Source organism: Neofelis nebulosa, chromosome 12 (genome assembly GCF_028018385.1).
Source record: "Neofelis nebulosa isolate mNeoNeb1 chromosome 12, mNeoNeb1.pri, whole genome shotgun sequence".
Classification (NCBI taxonomy): domain Eukaryota; kingdom Metazoa; phylum Chordata; class Mammalia; order Carnivora; family Felidae; genus Neofelis; species Neofelis nebulosa.
This window is the reverse complement of record NC_080793.1, coordinates 56,258,325-56,278,225: the sequence shown is the minus strand read 5'-3', so window position 1 is coordinate 56,278,225 and position 19,901 is coordinate 56,258,325. Positions and strand designations below refer to the sequence as shown.

At 41.0% G+C, this 19,901-nt stretch overlaps 1 protein-coding gene across 12 annotated transcripts in view; it reads right to left on the bottom strand.

Annotated features, from left to right (window-relative positions):
- Window positions 1–19,063, bottom strand: part of MPDZ (multiple PDZ domain crumbs cell polarity complex component) — a 169,630-nt gene extending 150,567 nt beyond the window's left edge. For 6 of the 12 annotated variants that reach the window (XM_058695337.1, XM_058695343.1, XM_058695346.1 and 3 more), the window contains exon 1: window positions 18,773–19,063. The gene's annotated coding sequence lies outside the window, so the exon portion shown is untranslated. The remainder of the gene's footprint in view (window positions 1–18,772) is intronic. The other 6 variants (XM_058695339.1, XM_058695345.1, XM_058695348.1 and 3 more) reach the window with 1 other exon arrangement.
- Between the last annotated feature and the right edge of the window lie 838 nt (window positions 19,064–19,901).

The window sequence follows — 19,901 nt, the reverse complement described above, 5'->3', positions numbered from 1 at the left end:
TGGCCAAAGGAGTAAATTTTAAATGAGCTTGCTGCAATGCTTTGTGGCTGGTCACAGTCACTCAGCATCTATTTACTGCACACAAATTTAGCATCTGTCTCATTTACAGTGGCCTGGGCATTCCTGAAGGGAGCAGACAAATGCAAGGCTGTAGTCATTAGCAGGGAGTCTGTCACAATGTCAACTGGCCATGAGAGCAAACCTTACACTTGTAATCACAATTCACATTCTAGGGTAAGGTTACTGAACGAGGACTCCAAAAGCACAGAAACATCACCCTACCCACCAATGTTAGTGCACCCATCCGATAGAAAACACTCCACCTCTTCTCAGTATCTGCTCTTTTCAAATTCGCCTTCATTTCCATAGGCTTGATCAAAAGGCATTCGTGAACAAAATTTTTATTTTCAAGTTCACATTTATGAATCTTTCCGAATTCCTTCGATAATAATAGAATTTATTAATTCTATTCTGTTCCCCAGAATCAAAGGAAATCAAGTATTAAATGACCTTGCCTTCCCAATATACTTGAAATGCTAATTGACAGTCCTGTCATTCCTTTATAAAACAGAAAGAAAAATTACCTGTCCAAAGTGAAACATGCTAAGGGGAGCACAGGGCAAGAAAAGAACTCAAATTCTGTTCTTTACCGATTCAACAACACATGGGGCACCTATGTGACTGCCATGTTGTTGGGTGGCAGAATTGGAAAAATGAAGACATGATCTGGGAACTCATGGGCCAAGCGAATAGAAGAAAAAAATAATAAGCAGACGATTAAAATACAAATGACAAAAGCAGGGCACCAATCCCAAATTAAAAAGAAAGAGAAGGCTTCCTGGAGGCAAAGAGCCCCACACAGAGTCCTGAAGATCAGGTGGGAGTCAGGATGAGAGTCATGACTCTCAGGCCACACAGAGGCAAGAGCACACAGCTCCTTCTGCGCACTGCAAGTAGTTTCTTTTAATGTTTGTTTGTTTATTGAGACAGACAGACAGACAGACAGAGAGCATGAAGGGAGGAAAAGACAGACAGAGAGAGGAGAGAGAGAGAATCCCAAGCAGGCTCTGCACCGTCAGCATGAAGCCTGACATGGGGATTGACCAAAAAACCGTGAAACCATGACCTGAGCTGAAATCAAGAGTTGAACGCTTAACTGACTAAACCACCCAGGTCCCCCCATTAGTTCCTTATACGTGGACTGGGCCTGGAGAAAAGGAAAAACAGGTGATAAGGCTAGAGATGTGGGTACAGGCTAAATTACTACAGGCTCTGCATACCATTCTTAAAGAGTTCAGACATTTAATTTTGGTTTTTAGGGTTTTTCATTTTTTGTTCTTGTTTTTGAGAGAGAGAGAGAGAGAGAGAGAGAGAGAGAGAGAAGAGAGAGGAGAGAGAGAGGAGAGAGGGGTTGTGGGAGAGAGAGAATCTTAAGCAGTTTCCAGCCCACCATAGAGCCCAATGCAGGGCTCAATCTCATAACCATGAGATCATGACCTGAGCCCAAATCAAGAGACAGGGCACTTAACTGACTGAGCCACCCAGGCGCCCCTAGACATTTAATTTTGAAGTTTATTTGGTATAGTGGATGACATGGTCAAACTTTGTTTTAGAAACATCACTGTGATAATGGTGTGGAAGACGTGTAAAAAGAGAAACTGGAAACAAGAAAGCCAGGTAAGAGGCATTTTCAAAAACAGACATGAAAGTGAATAAATGAAAACGAGAGACAGATTCAAGAATTAATGAAAAGCTATAAGCAACAGGACCTGGTAATGTGGAAGCAAGGACGATGAGCCTAGGAGGAACCCCACATTCCTGCTTGAGTTTATGACTGGATAGGAATATCAATCACCAAGGTACAGAATATGAGAAGAGGGTATGGTATGACTGTTCCAGAAATTAAGATGGGTCCTGACCAAGAGTTTAAAAGGCTGAGTTCTAGTACTTTATAATGCTGCTATCAACTGAACTTATCTCCCAAAATTCATATGCTAAAGTTGTAAACTTCAATGTGATTGTATTTGGACGTAGGGCTGTTCGGACATACTTAAGGTTAAATGAGGTCATAAGGGAATGGTCCTCATCCAATAGAATTAATGGTCTTATAAGAGGAAGAGCTATTTATCTATCCCTTTTTCCCTCCCTCTTTCCATATGCAAGTACCAAAGAAAAGGCATGTGAGGACACAGTGAGGACGTGACTATCCACAAGCTAGGAAGAGTTTTCACCAGACACAAAACCCTACTAGACCTTGATGTTGGACTTCCTAGCCTCCAGAACCATGAGGAAGTAATTTCTGTTGTTTAAGCTACCTAGTCTGTGGTACTTGTTATGGCAGCCCAACCTAACTAATACAGATTTCAATCTTTCCACTGCCTCTGCTCCAAGGAATATGCTACTGCACACTATTCTACATTCTTCTCTTCCACCCATAACCAGGAGAACAAGGGTTGGGCTCCTCACTTGAGGGAAGACAATCTAAGTGCTGACCTGAAAGGCAGAACTGGGCTAGAGTCTCTCTCTTGGGAACTGAAGAGAAACACTGAGAGAATAAATGAATAGTGGTGAAGTTAGAGTTGAAAAGATAAGAGGAAGAATAATGAAAAAAAAAGGCTAAGATAAAGCACAAGCCTTAGTTATAAGAGAACAAAACAAATGAGCTGATAGAGACATAACACAACTGACATGAGAGTGACAGGTATTCCTTGTGAGATCCAACACAGCCAATGAGAGGTAAACAGAATAGCTGGTCCATAAGATGCACAGTCACTGACATTCATTCTTACTGTGAACCTCATTTTGACAGAAAGAATTTGTATGAGGTTCTGTTTGTCCCATTCAAATACCTACCAATCACAGCCTGTTTGGGTACAGCATCACACTATCATACCCCAAAAAAGCAATCCTTCCAAGCATCCTGCTTAAGAAGTACCCTTGCTCCTTGAACTACTTCATTTGGACACACTAGTTCCAATAAGAATTTGAGGGAGCTTTCAGGCAAAAGTAAATTTAGTAAGACCACTGAAATAATTAAGAATCTTACAGGGGGGATAGTTACATCAGAAAAACAAAGTATAGGGAAGCAGCTGCTATGGTAGGTGAATAAAATACTATGAAGTATTCACTTTTGTTTTGTTTTTAATTTTTTTAATGTTTTTATTTATTTTTGAGAGAGAGACATCAAATGTGAGTGGGGGGAGGGGCAGAGATAGAAGGAGACACAGAATCTGAAGCAGTCTCCAGGCTCTGAGCTGTCAGCACAGAGCCTGATGCGAGGCTCAAACTTGTGAAACACAAGATCATGACCCGAGCCAAAGTTGGACACTTAACTGACTGAGTCACACAGGCGCCCCTGAAGTATTCAGTTTTGACCAGAGCCTGAGCAAAGCCACCAGGTTCCAACCAAACAAAACAAATCCACTGTTGAAAAGGCATATAAGATCTAACTGACAAAGGCATAAAAGATCTAATTCACCTTACTAACTGTGAAAAAAACACAAATAATTAAAATATTTCTGGCTTCAAAATTCTAGTCATAGGAGAACAGAAATATTCACTTCAAACTCCACTAGAAAAATAAGCCAAGTATGCATGTTAAAAGATTTAAATTAACAAAGAAAGAAAGAAAGAAAGAAAGAAAGAAAGAAAGAAAAGAAAGAAACCAGAAATGGATATAATTTATAAACCAGGAGAAAAAAGATGCAACAAAGAATACTCAAGCAATCTGAAAGAACTTGGGAACAGGGGGGGGGGGGGGAAACGAAAAAAGGGAAAATCATAGTCAATAAAAAACACAAAACAAAGGGACTAAAATAAATTCAAATATTTGTATTCACAATAAATACAAACAGGTTAGATTCACTTATTAACAATAAATTCACAATCCGGGGCACTAGGTGGCTAAGTCAGTTAAGTCTCCCATTCTTGATTTCGGCTCAGGTCATGATCTCACAGTTTGGGAGATCCAGTCCAGCATCAGGTTCCACACTGACAGCATGAAACCTGCTTGGGATTCTCTCTCTCCCTCTCTGTCCCTCCCCAGCTTGCACTCTCTCTCTCTTTCAAAATAAACAAACAAACAAAAAGGAATCCAGATTTCAAACATGAAATTTAGAGTTGCAGAAGAATTTGGCATTGTTCACCTATATTAAAAAAATGTGTATATATATATATAGATACACACACACACACACACACACACACATATATACATAAATGAAATAACAATATATGCTTACATATAAATATGTATACATACAGACTTTCATTATATTCAACAATGAATTAAAAGGGCACATTCTAAAATCAATTACAGTGTAAGTTACTTTTAGGTGTAGACAGATAAAAATGGTAGTCTCAGATCACAGAGAAATCCAAAGGGTGCCTTAGCTTTCTCTATTTTTTTAAATAAACTATACTTTTAAAATATTTTTAAAGTATATATGTAAAAAGTACCCAGGTTGAAATATTTATGAATAAAATTGTGAAATGGCTGATTTACTTCTAAGAAATGAAAGAGGACAAAAGCAACAGGACTGGCCATGAACCAAAGGCTGTTGAAACTGAATGATGGACACGTGAGGATTCTCTATGATAATACTTCACTGTGAAATGTACATTTGAAAGTTTTCATAATAAAAATTAGAAAAACCTGGGCAGTAACCATGTTAAAATGTTAATAACTAGTTTTGGAAAATAGAACGAGAGAAGAGTATTTCCTTTTTTATAATTCACAATGTTTTTCAAACCCTTCATTCTTGCTCAGGAAAAATAAAAAAAGATTTCACCTCCAACTACTAAGTTACTTAGAAAAAAAAATGGCATTGATAAATGCTGCCAGAAAATAATTGTCACAGGCTATATTACTTAACTCCCGTGAAAGGAAATGAAATATTCTGAAAAGATTTCTTCAAAAATTAGTATCTTGTAAAGAATTTTCATTTTTATCGTTAAAAATAAGGCTTTAGAGGCACCTGGGTAGCTCAATCGGTTGAGCTTCCAACTTCATCTCAGGTCACGATCTCGCAGTCCGTGGGTTCAAGCCCCACATCGGGCTCTGTGCTGACAGCGCAGAGCCTGCCTGGAATTCTCCCTCTCCCTCTCCCTGACCCTCCCCCACTTCACTCTCCCAAAAATAAATAAGTCTTTAAAAAAACAAGTGTCTTTATTCTGATTTCCTGATGGCTACTCAGATGCTAGCTTTACCAGTCTGTTTTAGTAAGAGTCTTACTAAAGGCTAGTTAAGAGCCTAGTAAAGGCAGAAGCTAATGGCTGTGGATTAGCCCACTCTGTGAGAGAGAGAGCAGCAGGGCAGGAAGTGATGAATGACCTTCGCTGCTCTACTTCGCAAGGCATATACAGTGCAGATGCAAAGCCCCACCTTTGGAAATGATGGGTGAATCCAAGAGAGTACACATAAATATAAGTCTGTTTCAAGTAAGAGAAAACTTATCTTTCATGTACACTCAAATGACAATTCAATGTAATAAACAGTCACGTATCTAAGCTAATACTATAAGAGAGAGAAACAACAAATTAATCCACAATTACGCAGACATACATAAATCAAAATCATTACTTTGACCAAGAATCCACATACTTTAAACAAGTTTTGGTGAAAATAATATCGCCTCATTCCTTTTCACAGTAATTTCCTAACAGGGAAAAAAAACCTACTGAAAAGGAAAATACACATAATATAGAAATTGGAATATTTGGTTACAGGTAGATTTTCACAGTATAGTTACACTAACAAACATGCTGATTAAACTTCTTTTGGTTTTGAAAGTTATTTCCCTTTATCATTAAGACCGTTGGCTGGCAGTAAAGGGTTCATTATCCCTTCAAAAAGTACGCACATTCTATCCTTAACTGCAGATTCCCTAAAGCACATGCTTACTTTATAAAGACATTTACCAGATTCATAACCACTTCCAGAATTACACTCTTAAATCATATTTTGTGATGCTTTTGAGGTAATTTCCCCTATTTGCTACGCGCACCAAAGCAGGAGTCCAATGCTGGTGTTGAAAGGAATGTCAGAAAACATCCGGCTCAGAGACAAGACAAGCTAAAGCTCACCTCACGAGGAGGGGCTCCACAACAAATCGGCGGTGTGTCTGGGATTAGAGCCTCAGGCTGCCTGCTACTATTACTCAGCTGGTTATCTGAAAGGCCGGACTTTCTCTTTAAATTTATTAGACACATCAATTCTGTCTGTAATCTACTGTTATTATATTTATTTCCTTTCTCCTCACCCTCACTCATAACTTCACACACACACACACACACACACACACACACACACACACACGAGAAATACGGACTTCACAATACCTGCTCTCTGGGGACCCATTTTTACATATTTTCCATGCATACTGTCCTATCTTAGTACATCCCCAGAAGGACAGCAGCCCTCCCCCCAAACTGTGAACTCACCCCAAACATGGTGACTCAGGGAAAAGATTTAGATGTTTCTGAGAATGCCCATTCAGCCCTTCTGTTTCTCACTCCCTAGTTAAACTCAGAGGAATTCGGATTGTTGGGCAGTCTGCCACGATTTGCTACCACATTTTCAGTGTTAAGGACCAACATGCAACAGGCCAGCATATTTCTTGGACAGAACCAGAGCAGAGGACCCCTCCAAGGGCTGCCCTTGCAGGGGAACAACAACGGGTCGGCATCAGACTCCAGAGGCAGGTACTGCTCATAGAGCACTCACTCCAGGCACAGAATTTTCTTGAGGGAAACCAAAAATGCACAGAAGGATTAACTTCAGGCCACAGAATTCTCAGGTGCAATTCCTGAACTGGCAACATTAATCCTCCAGGGAAATTACTCCAGGTTCCTGCCTCCTGCCCTTTTGCCTGCCTGGAGTGAGGCAATTCTCCAGTGGACCCGAAGCAAACTGTATCCTTGGTGCTTAGAAAAAGCATGGATACTCCAAGAGTCCCCATGGGACCCTGAAACACAGCCCACAGCTGCTGTTAGGACTTGTCAACTGCAGGAGGAGGTACAGAAGTATCTGTCATTTCTCAGCTGCCCTCTCAGAGACAGGACTTTCATTGAGTTTGTGAGATCTCAATGACGATACCCAGGCAGAACAATATACAGCTTTGTCAGCTGTGACTGAACAATTCCTCAGGGTAAAGCCTTAAAGGACAGTATAGAGATGTTTTCAATGCAGACTAAACTGCAGAAAGGCAGGGGCGGGGGAGGAAAGAATATTATAACCCTACTGTTTCAACTTCGCTCCCCACCCAACTACCTCAAGTTCATGCTCTTCAGCCAAGATCCATTTTCTAGGGCTTTTTCCCATCACTTTTCAAATAACTCTACTTCTGCCATTTCCCCATTGTTGTTCCTTATGGTTTCTTCTGTTTGGGAATCTTTTCTACAAAAATTAGGAGGACTGCAATCTATCATCATATCGCCTACTTGGCTATCACGAAGCTATAGATATTTTTATCCTTCCCCATCAATCAGTGCCTCCTAAATTCAGTTTGTGGCCCTTATGATCTCCCCCTGTTGAATCTGGATATGAACAGAGATAAAGATTATAAACTTTACTCAGAAAAGGGCAGGCTCAAATTTCCGATAGGAAGTCCTCTGGGAAGAGAATGGCATATTGGAGGGATATTTAATGTGGCTTCTCTTCTCTCCTGTGCTTTGCTTGGGGTGACTAGTAGTCTGCATCCCCCGGTGGCTGGGTTTCCTGGTCTGCACACAGAAGTACCATGTGTGTACTGAGAAGGGCTGCTGAAAGACTATGCTTTCTCTGAGCCCATTTTTGCTATTCTTTTCATGAACCAATTCAGAACCCTTAAATTCAGCTGAAAGAAGAAATCAATGTATGTTTTTGCAATTACTAATGCAGCATTTCGAATATCTTATCTGAAAACATAAGAAAATTTCCTGAGTTTTTACTCTTTCCATAATATAACCTGCTAATACCACATTTTACAGATGTGGAAGTGGAAAGTCAAAAAGATTACTTTCTCAAGGTCACATAACTCAGACTTTTACTAAGCAATCATATTTCGATAGCCACTATTATGTAGGGGTACCAAAAAGTCTATGTAATAAAACATCAACAATTATCTGAAACTATCAATCAAAAGTAATCTAATTCAGCTACAAGAGGATTTGGGGACAGAGAAGAAGAAAGAAATAATAGGCTTAAAAGCCTTATTCAATCTGATTGGATGTCTGTTAGTAGCTTCCCTAAGTAACAAAGTGTTTAATTTTCCATGTCATTTTGCTGATTAAAAAAAAAAAAAAAAACAACTTTATTCCTCAGGTATAAATTGACTACCAAATACTCCCTTCAGGAGGCAAAGTTTCCAAACATATATTCACCACTGATGTCTAAAATGTAAACTTGGTTGTAATCCATGAATTAAAGCAATAACTTGTTATTTGGGGCCTTTAAAAATATGCTATTCAGTAAAAAATAATAATAAAACTGCATATAAGAATTGATTGCTATTGCATCTACCATAACAGTAATTCTCCCAGGGAATTAAATAGTCTCCGTGAGTGACTATTTTTGGCAATAAACTAACATTATGTCTACTGTAGGAAATGAAACTATTTATGAAATAGCCTTCCTGTATCCCTGTCTTCTTAAACAGAGCATATGTGCTTCACACACATACATTTCCTTTAACCCTACCAACAGTTTCATATTAGACACACACATTTTTAAATAAGAAAATTGAGGCTCAGAAAGATAAAGTGTTTCCCCGAACCTGATGAAGCTTGTAAGCAAGAGAGCTGTCATTTAAAATGAACCCAAGTCTGATCTGATTGATATCTGACTGATATCAAAACTAAGACCTTTCCACCTCATAGCTCTGTGCTCTAATAAGACTACTGCAGATAAGAAAATAGTTATTTACCTTCAGATTATGTAGCCCCAGGCACCTTTACTTTCAGAGTTCCCAGAATACTTTATAAAGCTCACTTACAAAACCACTATACCTTTTTATTAATTGTAAGATCCTGAGCTGCTGTTGTAAAGTGGACATTTACAATAACACTCAAAGTGACTGGAAATAATAAGCAAACCAAAAGCTACTATTATTATTTTGTTTTCTATTCATGTGTGGATGCTAATCTCTCCATTTTGCTACTTCCAATTTTCTATCAGATTAATCAGGTTTATTAAATCAGTAACTCTTTAACAAATGAAAATCCAGCATTTCTGAACTGGAATTTGCAAGGCACAATAAAGAAAGCACACAGCTTTCAGGACATTTCTTTCCCCATTGCTGAAAACTATACATACTTACTGCTGAATATCCCCCAAGTCACCCCCAACAATACTTCAAAGAAGTAGAAATGAATCCAACCATTGCAAACTCAAATTCAGCTTACACAAAGAACTGTCACTTAAGAGTATTATGTTGTCTTCCAGAGAAGACAGATGGAGAGAGAATAGGTCTGATGTGTGGCAAGACAGAGATAAACAAATAGGGCACGAACGGAATAAAAAATAATGAGGTGAGGAAGCTAAAATGGAGAAGAGATAGAAAACATGGAGGGGCAGCAAGATAATTTACAAAACTCTGAGAAAATACCTTAGCATTCACTAGCCTAATAGGAGGTGGAACAGGGTGTTAACGGAGATTCCAGACGCACAAGAACTGAATCACTTCCCCCAGCAAAGTGAAAGCTGATCTCAAAGGAAAAACTTCAACTCTATTTTCTGTCACCAACCAAGTAATCATACACAGTAACAATCATTAAGTCTGAGTCACTTTCCTTGTAACTAGCTTGTCAATATCCCGTAAGATAAAGTGTGTGAAAGTATGGAGAAAATGAAAAGTGCCGTACGAGCATTATGCATTATTATTAGCATCAGTATGATTAACTGATATTGTCCTAATTTTAAGAAAATTAGCAAAAGGGCACCTGGGTGGCTCAGTCGGTTAAATGTCTAACTTCTGATTTGGGCTCAGGTTATTTTCTCACAGTTCGTAGGTTCAAGTTCCGCATCAGCTCTGTGCTGATAGCATGGAGACTGCTTGGGATTCTCTCTCTCTCCCTCTGTCCTCCCCTGCTTGTGTGCATGCGCACTCTCTCTCTCAAAATAAATAAGTAAACATTTAAAAAAAAAAAACAAGAAAATCAAAGCAAAAAAATCTATCCGTGTGTGTGTGTGTGTGTGTGTGTGTGTGTGGATATACACACACACACACACATACACACAGCATTATTTCACCAAGTTTTAGCCACACACTTATGTTCCCCTAAACAGAGTTAGCATGAAATATTTGCACAGGATCCTTCCATTCTCAAATAAATAGGCACTCTCACATCTTATTTTGTATTCATAATTTTGTTACGTTTTTATTCAAGAGGGCCTCCCAAAGTCTACAAATTGTAAGCCCCACAATCTGTATCTGCCTCTATCAGATGGACAGATACGTAACTTCTGAGCTCTCAATTTAGTGGAAAATAGTTAAATAACTACACTGCAATGGGATATGCTAAATTCTGTGAGAGTACACTGGAATCCAATGCTCTCAGCATGCATTAGAAAGAATTTGGAGATGTGACATGTGAACTGTCCCAAAGAAGGCACAACCTAGGAGTTCTGCCTAGAAGAGGCAAGGGCATGAAAAGGGAAGGGCATGTCTTGCTAAGAAAGAAACCACAAAGAAACCAGAGAATTTAAATGACAGGAGTTCTATAGTACAGGGCTCCCAAACTAGACAGGAGCCAGGAAAGCGATGTTTCAAGCCTCCTTGGGCCCTTGCCCTGCAGGTAAGGCAGTGCATATAATAGATACCCAGGACTAGGGGTGTGGTGGGGCAACTAAAATTCATTTCCTGGAAAAACAATTTTGGTAATAGGGTAAGTAACTTATGAAAAAGACAAAGAAATAATGATAGCATAATCACGTTAGGCTGTTAAAACAGACCAATAGAAAAATAATATAGGCCAAGATTAAGGCAAAGACCAGAAAAACAAGGAAATATAGACACATTCATTAGAGGGAAACAAAAAAATTCAATGACCACTAGATGTGTTCTGGGGGCAGGCAGACTGAGTAAGTAACAGCAATGGAAGCTGACTCGCAATGTTTCTAATTTGGGAAACCAAGAAATATTGGGACACTGTTAGCTTAAACAGCAGAAAGAGAATCGTCTTCTATTTTTTAGAGGAAGGGGCGGAAATACACTCCTGTGAACATAACTAGTTTGAAATGTTTCTAGAAAATAGGAAACATTAGAATTTAAGCTCTATGAGGGCAGGATTTTTTGTTGTTGCTGCTGTTGTTTTCATGGTAGTGGTGGTCCCTTCTTTTCTCAGGGCTATATCCCCAGAACCACAAACAGTGGTGGGCTCAGATTAGGCACTAACTAAATATTTGTTGAAAGAATGAATCAACTACACATGTGCATCTATGGAGAAAAGAACTTGGAAGACCTAAGAGTAGGTGATCACTAGCCTCTGGGTGTCGCTGAATATAAAAGACATTAGTCAAGAAGTAGGTAGGGATTAACAAGGAGAGAGAACTAAAGTTGGAACCCTGGGGAACATGAACATTTTAAAATATAACTCAATACATAAGAATTATTTTAGTGGTAAAAATCAATTAGAAATAAAGACCCTTCAACAAGAAAGTGAACGAGGATGTTCAAGGAGGAAGGGAGGAAGGAAGGAAGGAAGGGAGAGAGGGAGGAAGGCAGGCAGCTATCTATCATGCTCTATCACTCTAAGTACCATATGCATAAAGCACCCACTATGACTAACACACTAGGCAAGGTTATTTGTGATACTGATATAAAATAAAGCTTATTTGACCTCACTTTGGTTCCTAGACCAATGTGAAAACAAATTACTTACGGAAGATAACCTTATTAAGATCAAATTAAAAACAGGGTGAGATCAAAGTATTTTTTTAAGCAAACTCCACACCCAACGTGGGACTCAAACTCACAACCCTAAGATCAAGAGTTGCATGCTCTACCATTGAGCCAGCCAGGTGCCCCAAATCAAAATATCTTAGACATCAACCAATCATCTGTGAGGTAAATTAAAAATCCTAGAAGAACTGGGGCACCCAGGTGGCTCAGTTGGTTAAGTGTTCCACTTTGGCTCAGGTCATGATCTCATGGTTGGTGAGGTTGATCCCCACATCGGGTGAGCTTGAGACCCACTTCAGGCTCCGTGCTGACAGTGTGGAGCCTGCGTGAGATTCTCTCTCTTCCTCTCTCCCTCTCTCTCTCTCTCTCTCTCTCTCTCCCCCTCCCTTCCTCCCTCTCTCTCTCTGCCCCTCGCTCACTCACGCCCATTCTCTCTCAAATAAATAAAAATCCTAGTAAAATCTTTATTTCTTCAAAAATGAAATAAAGTCTACATATACAGAAAAGAATATATTTAAAAAATATAAAATCAGCTATAATCCTCTCTTATTCACCTCCAAACCAAAACAAATTCACCTTCAGATCATTTGTTAATTGAATATGTATACAGTCAAGAGGAAAACAAAATTTGTTCATAATAATAAAAGCAATGTATTACATAGTTGGAACTAAAGAATGACTGGAGAGAACCTTGTATTGCTCTGACAGCAAAGAGATGTCATGGTCTAAATCAGCAGATAAGCCTGTCAGTGATAGTCTACACTGCTGAGAATACACTGAGGCAAGTCAGCAAAAGAGATGACAATTTACATCTTGCTGGCAAGATTACAGGTATTTCAGATTAGGGAAATTTATACAAAGAAATCCAAATTCATATGAACCTATCCAAACATGAAACTTAGCCATGTAAGATAAATAAGCATGGACCAATTCAATCCCCTAATTACTAATTGACAGAAAACTGTTAATAGGCTACACTATTTAGTTACCACATATAATTCCACAGGACTCACTAGGGCCATCCTGACAACTGGTATTTTCTCTCTGAAAACATTTTAAGAGGTCTTATTTTCTTTCAATAAACATGACTATTTGCTTCTTAATTAACTCAACCACAATTTAACTACATTCATTAACAGTCTTTTACTATTGTACTCAAAAGACTGTTAACATTAAGATTATAAACCAACTTTTACTTTGGTAATAACCCAGAGAACACATCTGCCTTAAATGTTGTTTGAGTTTTGTTTTGCTTAGCTTTTGCCACTTAATTTCAATTAAGTGACTAAAATTAAGAGACAAACATATAAATGTTAAAAGCGGCCCCCAAAATCCGAGTGATGCCAACAAGAACAACATGTTTTCACAATATAACGATCATCCTCTCTCCAATTCTTGGTACCTTTGACAATGTTAGTTGTAACATGTACTGAATGGCAATTACTTAGATAATTTAGGCACCAAATTACAACTTAGCAAATTTACTATATGATTGTCACATAAATCTATCCCAAGAAATCACAAATAAATTCATCAAAAACTATAAAAACTACAAAAACATATGCAAATAAATCAGGAGAATTAGGCAAGCAGTCTTAAAGTTTTGAGCTCAATACTGAAACTGACTTCACAAAGTAGGATACATAGGCTTAGCCTCAACACTCATGTGACCTTTTTTTTTACTTGATATCTTTAAAGACTAGAAAAATTTTAAATCTCTATTTTACAATTGTTAGTTTTTTTTACAAAATATGTAATTTACATATTTTGAAATCTCAAGTAATCTTATATAAGGGCATTTAAATTTTAAGTTTATCCAAAAGAGGCATGAATTTAAGAGTCAGTAATAGTGTCAAATACAAAAGTCTAACAAAACAAAGTCAAAACCAACAACAAATGCAATACAATGAATAAAGTGCAGGAGAATTCTGAACTATTTTTTTTAAGTTTATTTATTTGGAGAGAGAGCAAAAGCTTAAGCACCTGAGCAGGGGAGGGGCAGAGAGCAAGGGAGAGAATGGATCCTAAGCAGGCCCCCCACTGTCAGCGTGAAGCCCAAAGAAACCCTGAAATCTTGACCTGAGCAGAAATCAAGAGTCAGACCCTTAACTGACAGAGCCACCCAGGCAACCTGAAACTATTTCTTTAAAAAAACCTCTGAATGGTATATCCATTCAGTAAGATGAACTAGTACTCAGCAATAAACAGTATTAAACTATGAAGAGAGGCAACATGGATGAATCCCAAAACACAAAGCAAAAGAAGTCACATAAAATGAGAGAATATCTTGTATGACTGCATTTATTTAAAACTCTAGAGAATGCAAACGACTCTGTACTGACACAAAGACCACTGGTTACAGGAGACGGGTAGGTAGGGGGGACAGGGAAGTTTTATAAAGGGCCATGAGGAAACTTTTGAGGGTGACGAATATGTTCACTATCTTGATTATGGGGATAGTTACACAGGGGCCAAAATTCAACAAACTGCACTTTCAATACATGTGGTTTGTCACATCAATTACAAATTACACATCAATAAGAAGGAACTAATGTAATGAATGCTCTGTCCATAAAAAACAAAGGCCAGTTTCTCAGTGAAAACCAGAAAAAGAAAACAAGTGGCCTCTGGCTTCCTCAAATAGCAGTTTCTCTTTCTTCCCAAACATCAAATTACCACAATAACACTTAGACTCACACAACAGCCTCCTACATGTCTTCCCTCCTTACCCTAAACCAGTCCATTCTTCAAGGTCACCACCAGTTTATAGCCTAAGGTCTCTTTAAGAAGTTTGTTATGTGCTGAACTGTGTCCTTCTTCCCACTGCCCCAAAATTCACGTGTTGAAGTCCTAACCTCCCACACCTCAGAATGTCCTTGTATTTGGAGACAGGGTCTTTAAAGAGGTAAAATTAAATGACATCATTGGGGCTCCCCTAATCCAGTATGACTGGGAAACACAGGGAGAAGATGGCCATCTACAAACTGCCAGGAAGCAATCCTATGTTGATCTCCAATTTCTCTGAAATCCTGTAACTTTAACATGTGTAAAACTTTTCTTATTCTTTCCTTTCTTTGTGTGACTACTTTTTCAACCAAGACAGTAAGCTTCTAGAGCAGTATCTTATTTGACGTTCTCCTCAGTGCTTAACCCAATGCAACATGCGTCCTAGTCCATCTATTATCATCTACTGAACAAATAACTACCTCTGGTCTTCCCAGAAAATATTTCACAGGAAGGCAATGGATTAAGTAGAAGTAGTTCTTCATCTCCTTATTTGCCCACACAGAATCCCACTATAATTATTTAACCATAGTATATCAGCTTTACCATACTAACCCTAATTTACAAGAGAAAATAACACCTTTCTTTTTATAAATAAGGGGTTGATAATGTACATAACAATGTAACAGTACCAAATGAATTCCTACTTTAGGCCAAATGTACTTTAAAAGCACATACAGCTGTTTGGGAAATACAATGATGATAAAATACATCATCAGTCATATGTCCCACTAAGAATTCTATGGGAAGTTTTCTGCCTCTTCATTTTGAAGTATAGGATCTCTCTCTGGCAGATGTGTTGTTTGCTCAAGCATGTATGGGGACATTTCCAGTCCAACACATCAACTTTGCTTCAAGATATTTTATGAAATTCACCAAGTACTTTGTACATATTATAAATGTACAACGTGGAACCAACCTGCACCTCAACCTAAGAGGGTCAGGTTATGATCTCAGACTTGGAATGTAATCTGAACAAAATAATCTGCCTTTAACTCAGGGCAGTTAGTTATCTTCTGTACAATTCACTGCTGAATGCCAGCTTCTAAATCCCTTAATCTTAACTCTAGACAATGGGTCCACTTCTTCATTTGTAAGGCAGAGCCTCCACACGCCAGCAGCTAATGGGTAAAAGCCTGAATCAATGCAAACTTACATTTCAAGGATTTCCACAAATCTCTCTGAGTACTCCCACCTTGCAGTGAGACAGTAAACTCTAGGGACAGCCTCCACTCCTTCATGATATCTGTGCATTTCAAAGGTATCTGAAATGCAAAGAAGTCTTTAACGGTCAAACAGGGCAATGTCTATGTAACAGGAATTTGGAGCACACTAAAAACTGCAACTGACATCTTTCCCTGCCTAAGTCAAAAGCAACAGGCTCAGGCAATAAAAGGAAGAAGTATGGTAAAGCAAGAAAGAAAACGAGAAACGAGACATGGGAAATGGAAAGAAAAAAGACCAATGGGAGCCAAAAAAAAAAAAAAAAAAAAAAGAAGAAGAAGAAGAAGAAGAAAAGGAACACATGTTAGAGGCATGTACACATATGATCAATCTCTTAGTAATACTGAGAATAAACTTCATCATTTTTTGTTTCAGCAAATGTTTAGGAAGGAGGAGGGAAGAGTCAAGCCTCCCCAACAAACTGGCTTTGTCTCAAGTGGTAACTTCCCTACAAAAAGGAATCTATGATGCCCCCAACCTCTGCTGGTCTCTACCTAAAAACACAAAACTATAATTTCAACCTGCTCAGGTAGCAGGGCAGTAAGATGTCACTTGGACTAACTGCAGAACACCCTGATATTTGGCTATCTATATTAAAGTAACTACGCACACAATTTTTGCCAATCAGAAAACCCACTGACTGTATTCTAGATTCTGACCCAGAGCAATACTGAAAGGTTAAGAAATCTTTTTGAGAGTGAAACTTGGAAATGAAAAAAATCCAACACATTAACTTAAATCTGACTACTGAGGAAAAGTCAGACAGTTCAAGGGATACCAGAAACAGAGCATGAAAGGCAATGAGATGAGACAATGTACCCATCGCAAGAGGGAGCATTTAAGCAATACTTTTAAAGGTGCTCTGCGTTGACACTTTTTTCTGTAAAGAAAAGAGTAAATATTTCATACTTTGAAGGTTATACATCTATGTCTCAACTATGCAACTACTCAACTCTCCCACTGCTGCTTTGAAAACAGCCACAGACAGTAAAAAATCACCATACACGATTGGATTGAGTGAGGCTGTGTGCCAATAAAACTTTACTTATGCACATTAAGATTTGGTTTTCACATAATTTTCACATGACATATTATTCTTTTGATTTTAATTTTCAACCATTTAAAAACGTACAAACGATTTCTAACTCCTACACTTTATGGGTAAAAACAGGCTGCTGCTGGCCATTGTGGCCTATGGCCCTTAAGTTTAGAGACCTCAGCTTTAAAAGACCCTATTATGAACTCAGGGCAGAGATAGAGCCCAATCCAGATAGACCTGCCAATTTGCAAACTAGCTTATTAGCTAGCTGGAAATCTGAGGATCCTTGACAAGACTATCCTCACCACTCTCTAACCCTCTTAGCCCCTCCTTCAGGCAAGGGCACAGGTGCACCCATCCAGAGTTTTGCATTGAATTAGAAGTTCAAACCTAAGAACTTGGAAGTTTGTCGGTTTTTTACATGTACCAGGCGCTAAAGCATGTATTATACAAATTTAGCTGACTCGACCCTCTAAAAAGGTTCATTGTAGTCACCTATACCCACATTCAACATATAAAAACTCCCAAGCCCCAAACCATAATCTCATAAGTTTTTAAGATAATGCCCCCCCCCCACTCCATAAAAGGTAACCTAAATGAGCGATGTCTAGGGAAACACAAAAGGTATATTTACACCACGGCTGTGCACCAAAGCTGGATGACAGCATCTAGACACTTTCCAGATTCTTCCCCTCTGGACATGTAAGGAATATGGAGAGTATTCTTTCTAGGCTGAAGTCATGGTCCTCTTATCTGATGCTACCAAAGAAACCCTAGCCGCCACCGGCACCCTCCCCACACAAGGCATGTAGCGCCCACGCCCGGGTTCTTCGCAAGCTGAGCAAGCTCTGCAAGCCCCGCCCGCTTGGATGGAGACGTCCAGCCGCCCCCGACTCGCCCCCAGCCACTGCGAAGCGGCGCCCACCCCCCAGTCCCCCGCTGTCGCTTGGCCCCTCCTACGTTAGGCAGTCCCAGCCTGAATTCCCATGTGATCTGCAGGAAAGAATAGCCTGGCCTTTGGGCCTCCGCAAGGAACGCAAGCAAAAATGTACACCATCACCACCCCCGACACACACACACACACACACACACACACACACACACACACACAAAACTTCCAAGACACAAAGCATCTCCCGAACCGCGCTTCCCGAGAAATATCCGGCTAAGAATCGCAGACAAAGGGGCCCCAAAGACGCGGGGTAGAGGAAGAGGGTGGCGAGAGCAAACTGATCCCACCATGGGGAGGGGGGGGGGAATGAAAGGGGACACGATCCGCGGGGGGTTAGGGCGGGTACCAATTAACGGAGCTCTGGGGTCCCGACGACTAGGCTGGAGACGCCAGTCTGGGGGGCCTTTCTCCCCACCCGCTACCCGCCTGGCACAGCATAACGCTAAAGGGGACGTCCGGTCTGGACCGGGGCCACACCAGCGGCAAGCAACAGGCTCCCGCGCCCCCGAGCACTGGCTCGCGCGCCAGGCCCGCCGTTCCCCTTTCTGGCACCATCCTCGGGCCCCTCCAGGCGAAGAAAACGAAAAAAAACTTTTAAACCGTTTAGAGTAAGCGAGGGCAAAGAGGGGGGTGGGAGGGCTGAAAGGACTGGGACTAGCGCTCGGGGGCCATGCAAACAGCGAAGGAAACTTCCAGACCCCATCCTTTTAAAGAGCCGGAGGAGCCGCGGTTTCCCGGTACGGCCCGGCCGCGCGGGGTGGGGCGAGTGCACCCCGCCCGCCGCCCGCCCCGCGCGCGGAGCCCCCGGCGCCCGCGCACCTTCCCGGCCGGCGCGCGCGCGCAGAGCGCGGGGGCGCGCTCCGGCCTCCGGGCCCGGGCCCCGGCGCCGCTTACCCGGCTAGCGGCGGCCGCCGCGGGCGGGGACGCGGAGAGGGAGGAGGGCTGGGGAGCCGGGGTCGCCGGGGACTCGGGTGCCTCGCCTCGCTCGCGCTCGCCCTCTTCTCTGCTGAAGTAACGGCCCGGCGGGGAGCTCCGGGATAAACGCGCCCAGAAACTCACGCGCGACCGAGAAACTTAATCCCGCCCGGCCTGCGGCGGCCAGACGCCAGTCTCGCGCTCCGCCGCGCCCCCCCCCCCACCCGCGCGCGCCGCAGTTGCGCCGACCGGGACTGCCGAGGAGGAGGCGGCGGTGGCGGCGGCGGTGGCTGCGGCGGCGGCGGCAGCGAGGCCGGAGCTGCCGGGGCTGCGTGACGCCTGCGGCCGGCGGGGCGGCGGGCGCGCCTCGGCCAATCAGGGGGCGCGGCCCAGCCCGCCGGTCCTGGGGTGCGGGGTGTGGGTTCCGTGCGGTTGCCTGGGGAAATACGGAGCGCCCCGTTACATGGGAATATCCAATAACAAGGAATAATTATTTTGGTCAAGTGTGGCCCGTGCAATGTTTGGGACATACAAAACATTTATACTAAAAAATTATTCATTGTTTATCTGAAATTCGAATTTAGCTGGGCGGCCTGTATTGTCGTTTCTAAGGCTGGCAACCTGTGGGAACTGGTAGCCTGTATTTATAGTTTTGAGGTCTTAATTTTTTTTTTATTTTTATATTTTATTACGTGGACTGCCTTGTGGATGCCTTCTATATGGGTAGCTTAGGTAAGTGGTATGGGATGGTGACGAGAAGCGCTTTAATGAGGCATGGGGCGCGGAGACGAATAATCTCACATTCTAACTTTCAGAACTTGGTGTGCTTCTTAGACAACCAATTAACAGACAAAGGCTGTAAACCTCAAAGAAGGGTTCGGAATCGCACGGTGCCAGGAAAAAACCTACTCATTTCTATTTTGTGCCATTAAAGGATGTTTCTGATACCCTCAATTCCTGAGTCCCAGGAATCTTCTCTTGGAAGAAAATTGCTCCTTGTCTCCAAACATAAATCTAATATTAGGGCATACATCAAAGATACTCAGAAGTCCAATTTAAAATATTTACAAGAATTTCTTTTAATATTCTGAATTAAAAATTCCGATTT